Source organism: Cupressus sempervirens, chromosome 1 (assembly GCF_028749045.1).
Source record: "Cupressus sempervirens isolate cs-2001-9-10 chromosome 1, ASM2874904v1, whole genome shotgun sequence".
In the NCBI taxonomy this organism is placed as follows: Eukaryota; Viridiplantae; Streptophyta; class Pinopsida; order Cupressales; family Cupressaceae; genus Cupressus; species Cupressus sempervirens.
The window spans coordinates 578,815,446-578,835,220 of NC_143118.1; positions in this window are offsets into that span (position 1 = coordinate 578,815,446).

The following is a 19,775-nucleotide window of genomic DNA, read 5'->3' on the forward strand; positions in this document are numbered from 1 at the left end:
GTATTCATCTTTGTAATGTGTTTCCTCACCTTTTGATGGATATTCTTTAAATGTTCACCAAATTCTTTTGCTTCAGTACTACTTATCTCTCCTTTATCCAATAGCCTCAATTCAAAAGAATTTTTGGGACTACTCCCATATGCAATTTGGAATGGTGATTTACTAGTACTCCTATTGATAGAATTATTATATGTACATTCTTCCTATGGTAAAATTAGATCCCATCCTTTTTGTTTATCTCCAACCAAACATCTCAACAAGCTTCCCAAACTACAATTCACAACTTTGGTCCATCCATCACTCTATGGATGATGTGATGAACTTAACTTAAAATCTATCTTCAATTTTTTCCACAATGTATGCTGGGAATACCCAAAAATTTTGGTATCTTGATTGAAAACTATACTCTTTGATAGACCTTTTAGCTTAACCACTTCTCTGAAAAACAACTTGGCCACATCAACAACATCACTAATCTTCTTGTAGGGAATAAAATGTGCCATCTTTGAAAACCTATCAATGACCACAAAAAATAGAATCATACCCTAACTGAGTCTGTGGCAATCCAAGAATGAAGTCCATGCTAACATCCTTAACCCATTACTTCTCTAGTATAGGTAATGGATGATACAACCTCATATTCTACTTTACTCATTTTTCCATTTCACATACTCTGCAACTCTACACAAGCTTGTTCACATCTTGCTGAAAATGTGGCTAGTAATAATTCTTAGCAACCAAAGCAATGGTCTTATCTCTCCCAAAGTGTCCAACCAATCATCCACTAGGGTTCTCCTTGATGAGATTATCTCTCATTGAACTTCTTGGAATGTACAACTAGATCCCTTTGAATAGCATACCATCTTGAATTATGAAATCCAAACATTTTGTCCTATCAAGTGTAATAGGTTCGGTACAAGCCTTTCAAGATTCAAAAAAATTAGGATCCTTTAGATACAAATTCTTGAGTTCCTTGAACTCAACCACCTTAATCTTCATCTTTGTCAACAAAAAGTTGTCTTCTACTAAGAGAATCTATAACTCTATTAGAATTCCCACTCTAGTGTTTCAAAAAAAATGTATAATTCTAGAAAAACTCAACCCACTTCAAATGATTTTGGTTAAATTTTCCTTGACTATTCAAATATTGCAAAGCTCAATAACTAGTATACAAAAAAAAATCCTTAGGAAGAAGATAGTGTCTCCACTTCTTTAATGCCTAAACTATAGCATAAAATTCCTAATCATAAATAGAATATTTTCTTTTGGCATCATTCAAATTCTCACTAAAACTACCAACAAGTCTACCTTCTTGACTCAAAACAACTCCTATTGTAGTACAACTAGCATCACAATATACTCGCAACACCTTTTTAAAATATGGAATTACTAAAATAGGATGCTCTGTAACTTTCTATTTCAACAAATTAAAAAATCTTATCTTGTCCTATAATTCATTTAAATTCTTACTAACAAAATCCTTCAATACCTCATTCATGAGCTTCATTAAAGTTCTTGGTGCATTGGCTAGCCTTAACATTAAAAAATAATGTCACAAGAGTTACATCAAAATATTGATGCACTCCACCATTGTTGATTTATCAATGAATTTTTTTGTCAAAAATCATCCCTATGTATGTAACATAACAATGTCAACAAAATCTAGAGTTGATTTGATAGGCTTGTCATACCATCGATGCCAGTCCATGTTAGAATATTGATGGATTTTTCGTATCATAAAGGTTAGTAAGCATTAAAATATAGACTTTGTTGGTGTTTTAAAATGCACTAAAACTACTAAGCAACAAAATGCTTAATACTAGAATGACAGTACATACACAATCTAAAGACTAGCCAATTCTTATTAACAATTGCATATGCAAAGTATTTGGACCCAACTTCAAAAAAACCATAGATGGTTTTCAACTTTTTTGGCTCTGCAAAAGTAGGGTGGGTGTACCCAAGGATGATTCAAAACTGGAACAATTGTATGAGGATTATTCTTAGTTTCATTCTGATTCTCATTTCAAAATCCTCAATCATATACATAATTCTTGACTAACTTGATAGATACATCCCATAAAATAGATATGGCCAAGAATTCTTCTATAGATCTCCAGATGTTCTAGACAATAGTGGCTAACTAAAGCTAAAACATTCCATCCAGACAAGTGTTGGCCAACTTTGAAGATCTACAGGAAATAAAAGTAAAGTTTGATTTAATGCTACATTTTGATAATCATTTATGATATATTTCTCCTTTAGCTGTATCAACTTGATCAATACCTAATCCATTGAGATTCAGAGTCTATAGCAAGTTCTCAGATCTAGTTTGTTGCCTTACAACAAATTCTATCAGCAATTCTAATTAGAATTCATCATTCAAAATCCTTTCCACTACTAAAGAAACATTATCACATTCATCAAAGCTTTTATTTAATCAATTGAATTAACAACAGTGATAAATAGATATACAACCCAACTAGATTGCATTCAATTGCACAAGCCTTTACTTATACAATATCAAGACAACCAAGTAATTGAAAGGAGACAAGATTCAGAAAGAAATCATATGGGGACAGTTCACAATTTGTATTCATTTTTTTTGAAAATGGTATATCCTTTACAATAGACTCAGAATGACCTTTAGAAAGAAATAGAGCTCATTCTATATTCATGTGTTCTAAGATAATTGACAGAGAAAATACATCATAAACTTGCTTCAAAAATTTGGACCAAAAATAGACTAAGCATATTACTTAGAAAAATAGAATTCAGACCCTTCTCTAGCCTTGGGATCTCTATTAAATAGTATGAGATGCAACAAGCTTCAGGCTAAAGAAAAAAATGAAAGGTGTCCTTTAAACGACAATTACATATACTTCTGTCATAAAAAATAAAAATAAATAATAGAAAGGCTATTACATCAAACATTCCTTGGTGGGTCCCTTTCTGGTATGCTTCTCAGTTGTTGAGACAAGAAAATATGATCTAATTTTACAATCATTCTTCATCCTCGGAGTACATAGTCATGAGGTTTGAAAGTGATGTATCATCTTTAGTTACCTACAAACTTACTTTAACCTAGGGATTTTCCATGTCCTCATTACTAACTACAAGGGTAACTTTTACTTTTTCATCTTCCTCCTCATCATCTCCTGACATCTGTTCTATAAACTGATTTTTCCATTTATTATAGGCAGCATCATCTGGCCAATCAAAATTTAGAGCCACTCTTTGTATAACCAGTAAAGAATTTGTAATTTCTTCTAAATCATCAAGCTCTTTTTTGATGTCATTATAAAATAAGTGTATCTTTACCAATTCTTCATTTGTCCTTGCCCAAAACTAGTGGCCAATTTCACTCATGATGTTCCTAATCATTTCATCAAATATTTCATCTAATTCCTTTTTCCACTTTTCTTTTTCCTTTATTGTATCAACAGACTCTAAAGCACAAGGAAATAAAGTGAATTTTTTAGCAATATATTTGGAAAAATAGAGTGCTAATCTTTTTTGTAAAGAATCCCTTTTATCATCAAAATCTTCTAGTTTATTTAACAAATCAAAATTTTTCTCTACTTGATGATAAGGCATTTGGACAACAGATATACATATAATTGTAATATCATTATTCCTCTCCCTCCACTTCTGTGCTAGGGGAGTCAATTTATCCTTATCTCTGTTCAACTCATCCATGAGGGTTGCAATTCTTGTCAACTGATCAAAGAAGGTTGACCATTATATTTTATTCCTTAAATACATCACACCCTTCTTTAATTTTCCTTCATATTGATTTTTCAAGTCTACTTGCAACTCATGTAATTTGGTTTTTTCTTCTTCAAAGTCTTCTACAGTATAGAATCGGGGCCTTTCAGGGGTGTCTAGTATTTTGATAATAGGGGTTGGTCCAACAAATGACTGTGAAGAGTATGCAATTCTAGGTGCACTAGATTCTCCCACCTTTCTTTTCCCAAGTATCTTCTCCATTTGAGATACCTTGTTTTCAAGTGACTGTATCTGTATACCTCTTTCCTCATATGCTTTCAAGACTTCTTCAAATGTAGAATTGAGTTGGGTAAACTTATCTTCTTCCTAGCTAGATACAACACCACCCAATTTTAGCACTTCTGAGGCCATTCCCATTACTTGTTTACTAGTTACCTCACTAGCCCTATATACTATCAATGTACTAGTATGCTCTGCTGCAGGAAACCCATGCATCCTGGTATTTTCCCTCTTATCTATGGACCATATAACAAGGGCTTGGTGGTCATCACTAAATTTTACCCCTCTGTGAGCCTGTAGTACTTCTTCATTAGTTGTTAACTGAACATCCTTCTACTTCCTTACTGAATAAAAAACAATAACATTTTCTATATCCCATTCCAGTAGAAGGAGGACACCTGATTGTCTAACTATTTGCCTCCTAGCTTCAGGAGTAAACTGGGAAAAATCATTCAGTAATTTTGACTTTACCTCTTCTTTAATAACTAGGTCGAGTTTATCTGGTTGTTGAGCCTTGATCTTCTCACAAGCTTTCTCAAAAATTTTCATATTTAATCTCCACAAAAATTGTGCAAAGGCTCTAGATCTTACAATATTTTCATCATTAATAAATCTTTCAGAAGCTTGGGCAAAAATTGGGTCAATTTCCCTACCTTGGTAATCAGTAATGGTTAGGTCCAAGGAAGGTATAGGAGGTTCTTGTGGCTCTCCAATATCCAGGTCTGTAGAAGTGAAAATCACATCCCCTTCTCCACCCATTTGTCTAAGTTGTTCCCTTAGAGATTCCTCATCATCTATCTAGATTGGAGACTGGCTTAGGGAGTATTGTTCCTTTTGAGAAGAAGAAAACCCCTGCTCTAATTTTTGTCTTTTTGGAGAGCTATCTATAGATGGACTTCTTGACCTTGATTTATTATGAGGGGGTGCCTGTTGCACATTTTGAATCATGACACAACTTTCCATTTTTTGCAATGTATATTGGCCAGGAGAAACCATATTTCTACTGTTTATTCTTCCTTATACTTTTGCTGCTTTGTCTGGATGTGCCTCAACAAACATAGCTTTCTTTTCATTCATTGTTTGAATTATTAAGGCAAAAATATTCATTAATGCCTGTATTTTTGCTCCCCAATATTTCTTATCTTTCAATGGGTCATACTGGGGATCAAAAGCATTAATGAATTCTAGGGTTTTACTGAAAACTATCCATTTCTCTTTCCTCAATTCTTGCTCTTGCAATGTGAAGATGTTTATAATTATATCTTCTAGATAGTAAACCTAATGTACCATATGGGAAGCTCTCACCCTTTCTTTAAATAGGTCATAGAATCCTTTACGGTCAATGAATTGGGTGTGAGACTCTGCCATGTTATACCTATCCAAAAACAAATTTAAGTTCTTCCATCCCTTTTTGACAAAGACAAAATCATGCACCACAGTAACCATTGGAAAGAAAGTGCCCTTCTTAACCAATTCCCTATCATCTATAGTACCTATCTGCCATAAGAGCTCAGCAATCCCTATCTTCAAAGGCACATGAAACGGTAGCACATGAGGTTTTCCCAAAAAACCATAAAATCTTATCACTGTTGAAACATTGTAGGGAATTATATCTCCCCAGTTATGATTGAAAATTAGCCCTTTAACATGGTCTTTGGGTCTAACCAATTCTAATAATGCTTGTGGGATTCTACGACTATCTCCTCTTAAAAGCAGTCTAAACTTTTATGCAAAATACCTATCAAATCTTACATAGCTAGCATCTGTGGCTTTTGAAGTCATATCCACACTCCACAACTGTACTCAATTCCTCTCTCCATCCTTTGTTGTTTCCAACTCCATACCCTTGGAGAAGAAAGTATATCCTTTGTATAAGCATGCATGCATCATCAATGAATACCAACAGAATGGTTTGTTTACTTTTCCCTTTGCTATTCCAACCAAACCATTGTGAATCTCTTTTTCTCGAAAAGTGGAAAAATCCAAAATGGTACTCATTCCAAATTGAAGGGTTTGAGGAATTATAAGGACAATAGAACCTAGAATTTGATCACCTTCATCTATCCCAAAGATCTTGCAAAGAGAAAAATACAGTGCTTGGGCTCTCAAGTTGAAATGTCTTCTCAACAATGGCTCTGGGGTACTAGCTGTAATCACAGGCAAATTACCAACCTTGGCAGCATGCTCCAATAGTGGCCCTATTCTCAAGTTCATTCTTTGTGCATCATATCTGGCGTGCAAATCATCCATATCGAAGATTTCATGCACAACGTGGTTAGGGTTAAAGTTGAAAACCTCACTAAACAGCTCATGGAAAATCCAAAAAAGATTGACTCCAGAATGATTTTTTACCCATCCCATGATAGGATCATACTTCTTTGCCAAGTCCATCAATAAATCACTATCAAAGAAAATAGTGGGAACTATTAATTTTCCAATATCAAATTCCCAAACATTGCTCATAGGAGTGTCCAGTTTTCGCTCTGAAAACTATTTCTTAAACAACTCCAGACCTCCCATGGAAACTTGGGCATCCCTTATCCAATTAGCTTTTTCATAAAAGCCTTCTGCTACAACTATTCTAGGATTTTTCAGAATGAGTTCCCTTCCCTTAGTTAATTCATGCACTGATAAGGGGAATTGTTCAAGAAAATCATCATGCAGAGAATGTTTTAAATAATCCTTTTAACTAGTAAACTCTTTTTGGGGAGGCATTTTGAATGAACCCTAGGAAATTCACAATAGCAGATGCTTCAAATTTACTTAGAAAGTCATAGAGTACTTACCGGCCAGAATTCACACTTCTGCACTATATGATATCTTCTACAATTTTACTGGAGTAATAACCAAGAATTTCTATGCCCTAGCTCTAAAATCTTCAATGCCCTGATGTTCTTTCTGCACTTCAATGGTTCATTAATGGTGAAATCGTGGGCTCTTTTCATAAATTAAAACTGCACGCACAAGGTTTGAATCACATTTACTCTTAGTAACCGTTGCCTGCAATTTGCATTCAAGTTTGAATCCCATCCATAGATTTTATCGAATCAGACAGTTTTGATTTAAAAATAACAAGCTTTACGATTTTTAGAAAAGTGCTATGTGTCACAAATGTGCTTCCCCGCATTACTTAAAACCCTACAACTTCATAATGCGGGGATGCACCGTCCATTGATCAGAACAAGATCAACAATCAGACTAATACACTTTTTATTAACAACCAGGTAGCTGAGCTAACCAATAAGAAACCACCATATGAGCTCATATTGTCTAACAACATTCCACGCCAGTAGATCCCATATCTTCTTCTGAGCAAGCAAGTAATTGACATCATCTAGTCCATGTGTTGCAAATGCTCTTCCCTGCATTACTTAAAAACCTACAACTTCATAATGTGGGGATGTGCTAACCATAGATCTTCGAAAGATCAATGGTGATACTAACTCCACCCTGCCAGGCATCTAAGCAAAACTTTCATGTCACCACAGACACGTGTCTGCAGGGCACATCCGAGCTTTGTTTAAACTTCACTCAAATGCAAAATGCGGGGATGCACTATTTGTTGATCAAGACAAGATTGGTGATCAAAAATAGTCCTTTATTTCATGCTTGCATTATCCACTTGGGCAAATGATATGACTATTGTTAACCCGTGTGTTCTAATTGTTGCATTTATATCTGACACCTTTCTCACCCACATGGATGAGTAGTTCCAACTAAGCACAATTGTCAGATCCTATGGTGTGACTTCTACATTCTTCATAGTCTGGCCCCACTGTGACACGTGTCACAAATGCGCTTCCCTACTTTACTTAAATTCCTACATCTTCATAATGTGGGGATGTGATGGCCCTTGATCTCTGATAGATCAACAGTGTTTGAAAAAGCTCTTCAACTTGGAGTCCTTTCAAAAAGAATATCGCAATTAAAGGCACATGAAAGGTTTATCATAAGGGTTAAAAAAAAATATTCTGATGCAAACAAAACATTAGGATAAAACATCCTACCAAGATACTTGAAGAAACCCACACCCCCCCGCCCCCCCTTTTTTTTTAAATTTTGAAAAATAGGGCAACATAAAACCAAGGTATAAGGGTTTTTTACACACTTAGGGCCTTTTTATGGATAATTTGAAAGCCCAACATTGAGAATTTTAAAGGGAAAATAAAACTTACAGAACATGGCATAACTAGGGTAATCTAACAATTTTTCAGGATTTCACAAAATAAAACCCTAGTCTACAAGAAACAAAGACTTAATTGATTTTTCATCCAAATAATAGGATTTTTCTATACTATGAATAATCACACCAATAGTGGCTTTGTCTCAGGATAGTAGACTACCTGAGTCAATGCAAGAATTTAGAATCTCCGGGAGAGTAGACCACATATTTGGTAAAATGACAACTTCTTCAGATAGCACTGGGCAACACATAGAAACAAGGAACAAGACTGTAGAGGGATACTTACAAGGACTTACAGAATATACAAAATGTACAAAACACTAGGAAACCCTAAAATTACTATTCATGGAGAAAATAAGTATATTTTCAAGAAAAATACCTCTTCAAGAACTATCCATGAACTGGCAATTCAAGAATATTGTCGAGCACATCTTTGAGTATATAAGAATCTTCCCCCCAAGTATTTTCAATTAGATATGGGCCTAACCAAATAGGATCAAATTTGCCATGCTTTCCTTTATCCTCAATTCTAGCATTCCACATTAAGACTAAATCTCCATCTTCAAACTTTCTACTTAGAGTTCTTTATCATAGATTTTCTTGACTTGCAATTGCAACTTTTGGTTCTTTAGAGATGCTTTTCTTCTAGTTTCTATCAGTCCTACCAATTCATCCATTCTTTCTTGCATTTCATCTGTAGTATCTTCATCATACAACTAGATGTAATTGTAGAGTCCCATCAACTTGTTCTGAGTCATTCTGGCTTGAATTCCATATACTAAATCAAATGGAGCTACACCAATTGCTTTCTTTACAGTTACTCTATCAGCCCATATTGCCAACTGTAGCTTGGAATCCCATGCCTTTTTATTATCATCCAAGGTTCTCTTAATGACCTTCAACAGGCTCTTATTTGTGAACTCAGATTGTCAATTCCCTTGTGGATGATATGGACTAGATGATGACCTTGTTATTCCATATTGATCACAAAACTTGATGAATTCCTCAGATCTGAAGCACATAGCATTATCTGTTACAGTTTTCTGTGGACAGCCAAATCTAAAAATATTATTATTCAGTAGGAAATTATTGACAAGTTTACTTGTTGCATTTCTTGTGGGAATATCCTCTACCCATTTTGTAAAGTAGTCAATAGCAACCAAAATCTAGGAATAGCCAGTGCTAGAATTGGGGAAAATCTCGCCTATGAAATCTAGACCCCATTGTTGAAAAGGTGCTTGAATCTCCACTGGCTTCAATGGGTATTTCCTAAGAACTTTAGCTTTCCAGCAAACCTCTAACAAGGATCACATTTTCTAACCATAACTTGGGCATCCTTGAAAAGGGAAGGCCACCAAAATCTAGCCCTCATTATCTTATGTGCAGTAGTTTTGGCCATATAGTGTCCCCCACACACTCCAGCATGCATTTCTTTTAAAACCTCTTTTGCCTTTTCCTTATCAACACATTTCAATAATACTCCTTCAAAATTTCTCCAGCATAGGTTGCTTTGGACAATTACATACCTGATGGCTTGTAATTTAGTATTCCTCTTTTCATTTTTAGGCAAATTTGGAGGAGCTTCCACATGTTGCAAGTAATATATGACATTGGTGTACCAATCACACTGGTCCATGTCACACAAGTTAGCTGTGAGATCATCATTTACCAGATGTATCTGGTTAGCCTCTACATTAGCTTTAGCCATGAGTTTGGCCAAACCTTGACCCCTTACTAACTTTGTTATTTGTATGTCAATGTTAAATTCCTGGATTCTATTGATACATCTACATCTCCTGCCTGATACTTCCTGTTGAGAAAATATATCCTTGACTGTAGCACTAGGTACAAAAGTGATAATAGTAGCACCTACCAGGTAACATCTAAAAGCTTTTATAGCCTTTACTAAAGCATATGCTTTCTTTTTATTTATTTCATACTTAAGTTCAGTAGGCTGTAGTGACTTACTGAAAAAGGCAATAGGCTGCTCATATCCTTCTTGATTTTTCTACAATAAGACTGCAGCCACAGGGTGGAAGGATGCAAAAGAAAAAATATGCATGGATTTCTAATAATCAGAGGTTCTCAATACTGGAGCATTTTTTATTGCAATTTTAATATCTTGGAATGCCTGTGAAGGCTCACCATTCTAATCTATAGTGACTCCCTTTTTGAGCATCTTTGAGATAGGCCTACTGATCTCAGCAAAATTTGTATCAAATCTCCTAAGGAAATTAACTTGGCCAAAGAAATATTGAATTGCTTTTACATTTTTTAGGTTGGGGACTTTGTCAATAGCTGCTACTCGCTCAGGGTCTATTTTCATCCCATCCTTAGACACTATATGTCCTAGTAGTTTTCCTTCTATGACCCCAAATGCATATTTCTTTGGGTTTAAAGATACTCCATATTCTAGAGCTTTGATAAAGATTTTTTCCAAATGTTTGCAATGATCTTCAGCCTTATTAGAATATGCTGTAAGATCATCCTGGTACACAACCATAAATTTATCAATATAATCATGAAATGCTACATCCATGGCTCTTTGGAAGATAGCTCCTGCATTAATCAGGCCAAAAGGCATCCTCACATATACATATGTTCCCCATGGGGTTGTGAAGGCTATCTTGAACTGTTTACTTTCCTTTACTAGAACTTAATTATATCTAGAGAAACCATCCATCATTGACATTAATTCATAGCTAGACACTTGTTGCAACATGGCTTCCATATTAGGTAAGCCATAATTGTCTTTCAGAGATGCAATGTTTAAGTTTCTAAAATCCACACATAGCCTAATGTCTCCATTCTTCTTCTTGACAAGAACCAAGTTTGAAACCTAGGTGGAATGCCTGATTGGTTTGATTATCCCACCATCTCTTATTTTTGTTAGTTCTTCTTGCATTTTTGGGGTAAGGGTAGGATTGACTAGTCTCTATTTTTGCTTGAAAGGTCTTACATTTTCCTTCAATGGTATGACATGCTGGAACAAATCCTCCCTGTAAGCCTTAAGGTCATCATATGACCCAAAAAAAACATGTCTGTATTTTCTCAGTAAGTCAATCAATGTTTTCCTAATTTTAACAGGCAGATTTTGGCCAATATAAACCCTTTTAGGAACTTCATCACTACCCAAGTTTATTTCTTCTAACTCCTAAGGTTTGGGGTCATTAACTCCTGATTTTACTCTATCTTGATTATCAAAAATATTTACCAAGACCACTAACCTCTTCGGCATCTTATTTTTTTTCAATTGCATTATCTCTTGACCGAAAATGGTTTCCTTCCCATTTATGGTTTCAATAAGTCCACTGCAATCCATTTCCTGACCGTGGTACTTGTCTTCATTTAACAAAAAAATTGAAATATCTTTGTCATCTTCAAAGACCTACCAATTTTCAATGTTATCAGGATGGAAGGTCTATTTTGCACCTCAATCTAAGAGATTCTTGTAAATGATATCTCTTTTGGCTTGATTGCTACATTTTCTAATAGATCAGCCATCTTATTTTGAGTCCTATCTCTCCATGAGATCCCAAATGCATCAAATAATTCTATCTAATCCCAGACTACATTTCTATATTGTTTCAATCTCCTATTCTTGGATGAGTAGGTTCCTTTGATCTGAGAGATAATTAGTTTAGAATCCCCTATGACACATAATTTCTTAATTCTATGATGTATGGAAACTTTGAGTCCTAGTAGCAATGCTTCATATTCTACAATATTATTAGTGCAGAAAAACTTCAAAGTGAATGAATACATAAAAGTGTTATTTTTAGGGGACACAAAAACTACACCTGCCCCTGCACCCTCTTTAGAACTAGCTCCATCAAAGAACATTGTCCATAATTTTGGTGAGTTCATGCAACATTAAACTTCATGTTCAATGATAGCAAGTAAATTTTCAACTTCCTGAATAATTAATTCAGCCCTGAAAGCATTAATCCCAGTATCTAGGAAACAAGTGGTATCTTTGTCAATTTCTTCTCCTAAAATGTGATTAACCCTTGGCTCCCTATTTACCCTCATAGCTTTGTCCCCTATATGAAAAGTGGCATAAGTGAGATCACATTGTAGGCTTCCCCCCATGGTAGCACTCCATTTCCTAGAGAGTAACATTCCATAGTGTGGAGGTATATCTACCACAAGGAAAAACATGGTTAATTCTACTTCAGGATATGTAGCCAATTTGAATGGTAAGGCATTTATGGTACCTATGACTGGGACTTCCCTAGCATCCATTCCTCTGCATCTGCCCTGCTTGGTATCCACCTTGAAACTTAAGGTTTCCATTACTTTGAAAGGCATTATAGTGTTGGAAGCTCCTGAGTCTATCATGCAATTTTTTAAGGTCTTCCCTTTTATGATTAGACTGAGGAAAAAAGGAGCGATATCTTCTATAAATGCCACTGAGGAATCATCTAAAAACATTTGAGGAATCTGGGATATGATACCACTATCCTCTATTATTAATGGGGTTTTTTGGGACACAGTTTGCTCTACAATAATATTATTGTTTCCTATTCCACCCAACCATGACAAAGCCTTATTCTTATGCTCTTCAATTCTAAAAAGTTCAAACAAGGGCACTTTTACAGTAATTTGAGGTAACATGGATATCATATGAACAGGTTCAACAACAGTGGGTCTTACAAGAATACTTCGAGTTGGAATCTTTTGAACAGTAGGTACCACTATTTGATTTATAGTATTAGTTTCTAATTTCTTTGGTTGCACAACTGGTTTTGTTGCTTCACTTATTTGAAATTAAACCTTCTTCTTTGGTTCCCATTTCTTAACCTTATTTTCTTTGATCTTAGGAACATCTACATTTACTTTCTTGTTTTGATCATTCATTTTATGAGTGAAATCTTTGATGAATACACTGGATGGTTTTTTTGCATCATTATTTACTATTCTATTTCTCAAATTATAATTACTATGGACTTGTGAAATCATTTCTGTTGTAATTCTATCAATCTCCTCTTTGGAGGGCATTCTTAGGCTTGTAAGACCTACATCAGAAAATGTAATGCATACCTTATCTGTACCATACCCTTCATCATATAAAAAAACTTTCTAATGATGTAAATGATAAGCAATTCTCTGGCTAGTAATATCACTTTCAGGTTCTTCTAAATCAGAATCTATCAAATCATCACACATGCTTACCATATTGCAACTTATGTCATCATGGCTTTTCTTTTCAGTTTCTTCTTCAGGTTGCACTCCTTGACCTTGGGCAAATGACTGAGCAAAAGTAAAATAATCAAAAGAATAAAGTGATTGAAATATAATTCACCATGGTACATCATCATTCATATTTACAGTGTTCCTTTGCAGGGGATCTGGAGTACCCTTATCCTTCACATTGTGGGTTTGGTTGGGAACTGGCTTACCATCTTTCCACTGAGTGGTGTAAGGGTAATTTTGAATTCTAGGCTGCCTATTGAAATTTTTGTTATGCATAGGGGGTCTTTTGAAAACATTTGGCTTATTGAAATTAGTGGGATTCATCTTCTTGAGCAATTCCAAAACCTGGCCTATAGTAGGTTCTTCGAGCTTCTTTCCTATAGGAGTTTTGTTACCCTCCCTTTTATTATTGTTCTTAGGATTAAAAAGCTTCGGATCATCCCTCCTACCTAGTTTACCAGATACCTTCCTATTATTCTCTATATTTATTGCAATTTTATAGGCATCCCTTAAAGTCTTAGGATCCTTATCCCTCAATTGATAAGCCATTTCGCTATCAAAAGCATTGAAATATGTTGTGAGATAGACATCTTCATTTAACCTCATAACTTGAAATAATTTGTACATACCTTTTTGGAATCTTACATTCAAATCAAATGTAGACTCATTTGGATTCTTCTTGATGTTGTTGACCTCATTCAACATGAATCCTGCATTAGTGTTGTCTCCATATTGCTCCTTGAACAATTTCTCCAAATCACTCCATGAGGTAATACTATCATCAGGCAACCTCCTAAACCAATCCCTTGCATCCTTTGTTAGTGAATGCACAAACAATTTCATTACCATATCTTCATGTTCAACTTCATAATCATTCAACATATCAATGAAAATTCTCAAATGTTCTTCACCAGTAATAGCATTATTCCTAGAGAACTTAACCACTTTATCTCTTAAATCAAATGATATGGGATGTGGAGCACCAGGAATACCAACAAATGATATTTTTCTATACTTTTCCAGATATACAGGTTTCTTCTAGAAACCAGGAACATTTGAGGTGATAGCTATATTAGCTTGACTCAAAGGAATAGCTTGGGATTGTTGAGGTGGGACAAATGGGACTTATGTGCCAATAGTGGAAGATGAGGTAGGAGCAGATTGGGGTACTCCCTGAGTTGAGATTATTGGACCACTAACTGGTGCAGGAATTGTAGGTGGGATAGACAAATTGGACCATGAAGCCAATGCAGAATTAGATTTTATGAATTGGATTTTTCTCCTAGTTTCTGTAGCTTGAGCTTCATTCTCAACTTTCTCAAATTCTTTTGCAAGATCTTCCCTCTCTTTTCAAGCCTTCTCAAGATCTAGATCTAATTTTCACATGGAGGGTTGTATAGGTTTTTTTGGTATAGATTGAGGCTCATTTATTTGGATTCCTATAGCCTTGCCTTTTCCTTTATCAGGAGCTTTTGCAGTGGGCTCTATAGGATCCACTTGAACAAGTTTATAGGCATGGATTTGAGCAATAACTGGTTCTTGCCTTTGATTTAGGCATTTCTCTTGTTCATGAACTTTAGCTCTCAGATTATCAACATCTCCAAAAACATCCTTATGGAGAGTTGTGGTATTCTTTTCTAACTTTTTATTTTTCTCTTTCAAAGCAGCCATCCTTCTTAGCAAAGCATCCCTTTCTATTATGGCATCCAAGGTGGCTCGCTCCTTCTCTTTTTCAAGATGAATGTGTTTAGCTTCTTCCTCAGCAATCCATTTCTTCAAAAATCCTATTTCAGAGTGCACTTCTTTAGGATCTGCAAAAGTTGCCTCTGAATTAGCAGGGTCATCCAAATTCGATAAGATTTGGTTCCACGTATAGGGCTGCTCTGGGATTAAAAGGATTATCAAATGAATTGCTAAATCCTAGCCTATAATTCATGTCTGCTACAAGATTTGGCCTTGATTGAACAACTCCTATAGTGGACACATCCTTATCCTAAAAAACTCTCTCATCAGGTAATGGGGTACTGAAAATGCCTCCTAAGAGTTTTGTAGTTTCGAATTTAGAACTAAGTAAAGAAGACTCTCTCGCTAATACTGGTTGATACTAGGAATTAATGGATGGATTGCCTCTGGGTTTCCAAGTGGGATTCAAATCTGTGTTCTTCTAATTTTGATTCTTTCTACCACCTTAGGGTAGATCAGTATAAATTGATACATCAGGATTGGCTCTCATGTAAGCTCTTGTGTTCTTTCTCTTGTCAGCCATATTCAGCTTCTGTTACAACAAGCACTAGATTCAAAACCTTGATTGAGTCACCGCCCTATTTCAAGAAAATATGTAATGACACTTTTGCTAACTTAAGGAAAATAATACACAAGTAGAAACAAAAATATATGGCATAGAAAGACTAATCACTGATGTCATAAGACTGCAACTCTTGCTTGTTAGATAACACACTTCGATAGACTAGATACATCAGTGTGTAGCAATGGTACCTAGGCTTTGTCTTCTTTAAATTCTCAAGGTTTATCACTAAAATATTCCATTATAACCACGGGAAAAACCTAGATCACATGACACACATGTAAATAGTAGGACCAAAGAAACTGCAGTACTTTCTCACAGATGTGCTGGACAACTCCCCAGTAGAGTCACCATTTATTTTGTTGATGTTTTAAAATACACTAAAACTACTAAGTGATAAAATTCTTAATACCAGAATGACAGTGCATACACAATCTAAAGACTAGCCAATTCTTATTAACAATTGCATATGCAAAGTATTTGGACCCAACTTCAACAAAACCATAGACAATTTTCTACTCTTTTGGCTCTGCAAAACCAGGGTGGGTGTACCCAAGGATGATTCAAAACTGGAACAACTATTAGAGGATTATTCTTAGTTTCATTCTGATTCTCATTTCAAAATCCTTAGACATATACATAATTCTTTACTAACTTGATAGATACATCCCATAAAACAGATATGGCCAAGAATTCTTCTATAGATTTGCAGATGTTCTAGACAATAGTGGCTAACTGAAGCTAAAACATTCCATGCAGACAAGTGCTGGCCAACTTTGAAGATCTATAGGAAATAAAAGTAATGTTTGATTTAATGCTGCATTTTGATAATCATTTATGATATATTTCTCCTTCAGCTGTATCAACTTGATCAGTGCCTAATCCATTGAGATTTAGAGTCTATAGCAAGTTCATAGATCTAGTTTGTTGCCTTACAACAAATTCTATCAACAATTCTAATCAGAATTCATCATTCAAAATCTTTTCCACTACTAAAGAAACCTTATCACATTCATCAAAGCTTTTATTTAACCCATTGAATTAACAGTAGTGATAAATAGATATACAACCCAACTAGCTTGCATTCAATTGCACAAGCCTTTACTTATACAATATCAAGACAACCAAGTAATTGAAAGGAGACAAGATTTAGAAAGAAATGATACAGGGATAGTTCACAATTTGTATTCATTTTCTTTGAAAATGGTATATCCTTTACAATAGACTCAGAATGACCTTCAGAAAGAAACAGAGCTCATTCTATATTCATGTATTCTCAAATAATTGATAGAGAAAATACATCATAAAATTGCTTTCAAAATTTGGACCAAAAACGGACTAAGCATATTACTTAGAAAAATACAATTCGAACCCTTCTCCAGCCTTGGGATCTCACTTAAATAGTGGGAGATGCAAAAAGCTTCAGTCTAAAGAAAAAAATGACAAGTGTCCTCTAAAAGACACTTACATATACTTCTATCATAAAAAACAAAAGCAAATAATAGAAAGGCTATTACATCAAACATTCCTTGGTGGGTCCCTTTCTATTATGCTTCTTAGTTGTTGACACTAGAAAATATGATCTAATTTTACAATCATTCTTCATCGTCGGAGTACATAGTCATGAGGTTTGAAAGTGATGTATCATCTTCAGTTACTTGCAAATTTACTTTAACCTTGGGATTTTCCATGTCCTCATTACAAACTACAAGGGTAACTTTTACTTTTGCATCTTCCTCCTCATCATCTCCTGACACATGTTCTATAAACTGATTTTTCCATTTATTACAGGCAGCATCATCTAGCCAATCAAAATTTAGAGCCTCTCTTTGTATAACCAGTAAAGAATTTGCAATTTCTTCTAAATCATCAAGCTCTTTTCTCATGTCACTATAAAATAACTGTATCTTTACCAATTCCTCATTTGTCATTGCCCAAAACCAGTGGCCTATTTCACTGATGATGTTCCTAATCCTTTTATCAAATATTTCATCTAACTCCTTTTTGCACTTTTCTTTTTCCTTTATTGTATCAACAGACTCTAAAGCACAAGGAAATAAAGTGAATTTTTTAGCAATATATTTGGAAAAATAGAGTGTTAATCTTTTCTGTAAAGAATCCCTTTTATCATCAAAATCTTCTAGTTTATTTAACAAATCAAAAATTTTCTCTACTTGATGATAAGGCATTTGGACAACAGATTTACATATAATTGTAATATCATTATTCCTCTCCCTCCACTTCTGTGCTAGGGGAGTCAATTTATCCTTATCTCTGTTCAACTCATCCATGAGGGTTGCAATTCTTGTCAACTGATCAAAGAAGGTTGACCATTATATTTTATTCCTTAAATACATCACACCCTACTTTAATCTTCCTTCATATTGATTTTTCAAGTCTACTTGCAACTCCTGTAATTTGGTTTTTTCTTCTTCAAAGTCTTCTACAGTATAGAATCGGGGCCTTTCAGGGGTTTCTGGTATTTCAATAATAGGGGTTGGTCCAACAAATGACTGTGAAGAGTATGCAATTCTAGGTGCACTAGATTCTCCCACCTTTCTTTTCCCAAGTATCTTCTCCATTTGAGATACCTTGTTTTCAAGTGACTGTATCTGTATACCTCTTTCCTCATATGCTTTCAAGACTTCTTCAAATGTAGAATTGAGTTGGGTAAACTTATCTTCTTCCTAGCTAGATACAACACCACCCAATTTTAGCACTTCTGAGGCCATTCCCATTACTTGTTTACTAGTTACCTCACTAGCCCTATATACTATCAATGTACCAGTATGCTATACGTCAGGAAACCCATGCATCCTGCTATTTTCCCTCTTATCTATGGACCACATAACAAGGGCTTGGTGGTCATCACTAAATTTTACCCCTCTATGAGCCTATAGTACTTCTTCAGCAGTTGTTAATTGAACATCCTTCTACTTCCTTACTAAATAAAAAACAATAACATTTGCTATATCCCATTCCATTAGAAGGAGGACACCTGATTGTCTAACTATTTGCCTCCTAGCTTTAGGAGTAAACTGGGCAAAATCATTCAAAAATTTTGACTTTACCTCTTCTTTAATAACCAGGTCAGGTTTATATAGTTGCTGAGCTTTGATCTTCTCACAAGCTTTCTCAAAAAATTTCACATTTAATCTCCACAAAAATTGTGCAAAGGCTCTAGATCTTACAAAATTTTCATCATTAATAAATCTTTCAGAAGCTTGGGCAACAATTGGGTCAATTTCCCTACCTTGGTAATCAGTAATGGTTAGGTCCAAGGAAGGTATAGGAGGTTCTTGTGGCTCTCCAATATCCAGGTCTCTAGAAGTGACAATCACATCCCCTTCTCCACCCATCTGTCTAAGCTATTCCTTTAGAGATCCCTCATCATCTATCTAGATTAGGGACTTTCTTGGGGAGTATTGTTCCTTTTCAGAAGAAGAAAACCCCTGCTATAATTTTTGTCTTTTCGGAGAGCTGGTTGCAGATGGACTTCTTGACCTTGATTTCTTATGAGGGGGTTCCTCTTGCACATTTTGAATCATGACATAACCTGCCCTTTTTAGAAATGTATATTGTCCATGAGCTACCATATTTCTACTATTTATTCTTCCTTGTACTTCTGTTGCTTTGTCTGGATGTGCCTCAACAAACATAGCTTTTTTTTCATTCATGGTTTGAATTATTAAGGCAAAATTATTCATTAATGCCTGTATTTTGGCTCCCCAACATTTCTTATCTTTCAATTGGTCATACTGCGGGTCAAAAGCATTAATGAATTCCAGCATTTTATTGAAAACTATCCATTTCTCTTTCCTCACTTCTTGCTCCTGCAATGTGAAGATGTTTTTGATTATATTTTCTAGATAGTAAACCTGATGTACCACACGAGAAGCTCTCACCCTTTCTTTAAATAGGTCATAGAATCCTTCAGGGTCAATGAATCGAGTATGAGACTCTACCATGTTATACCTATCCAAAAACAAATTTAAGTGCTTCCATTCCTTTTTGACAAAGACAAAATCATGCACCATAGTAACCATTGGAAAGAAAGTTCGCTTCTTAACCAATTCCCTCTCA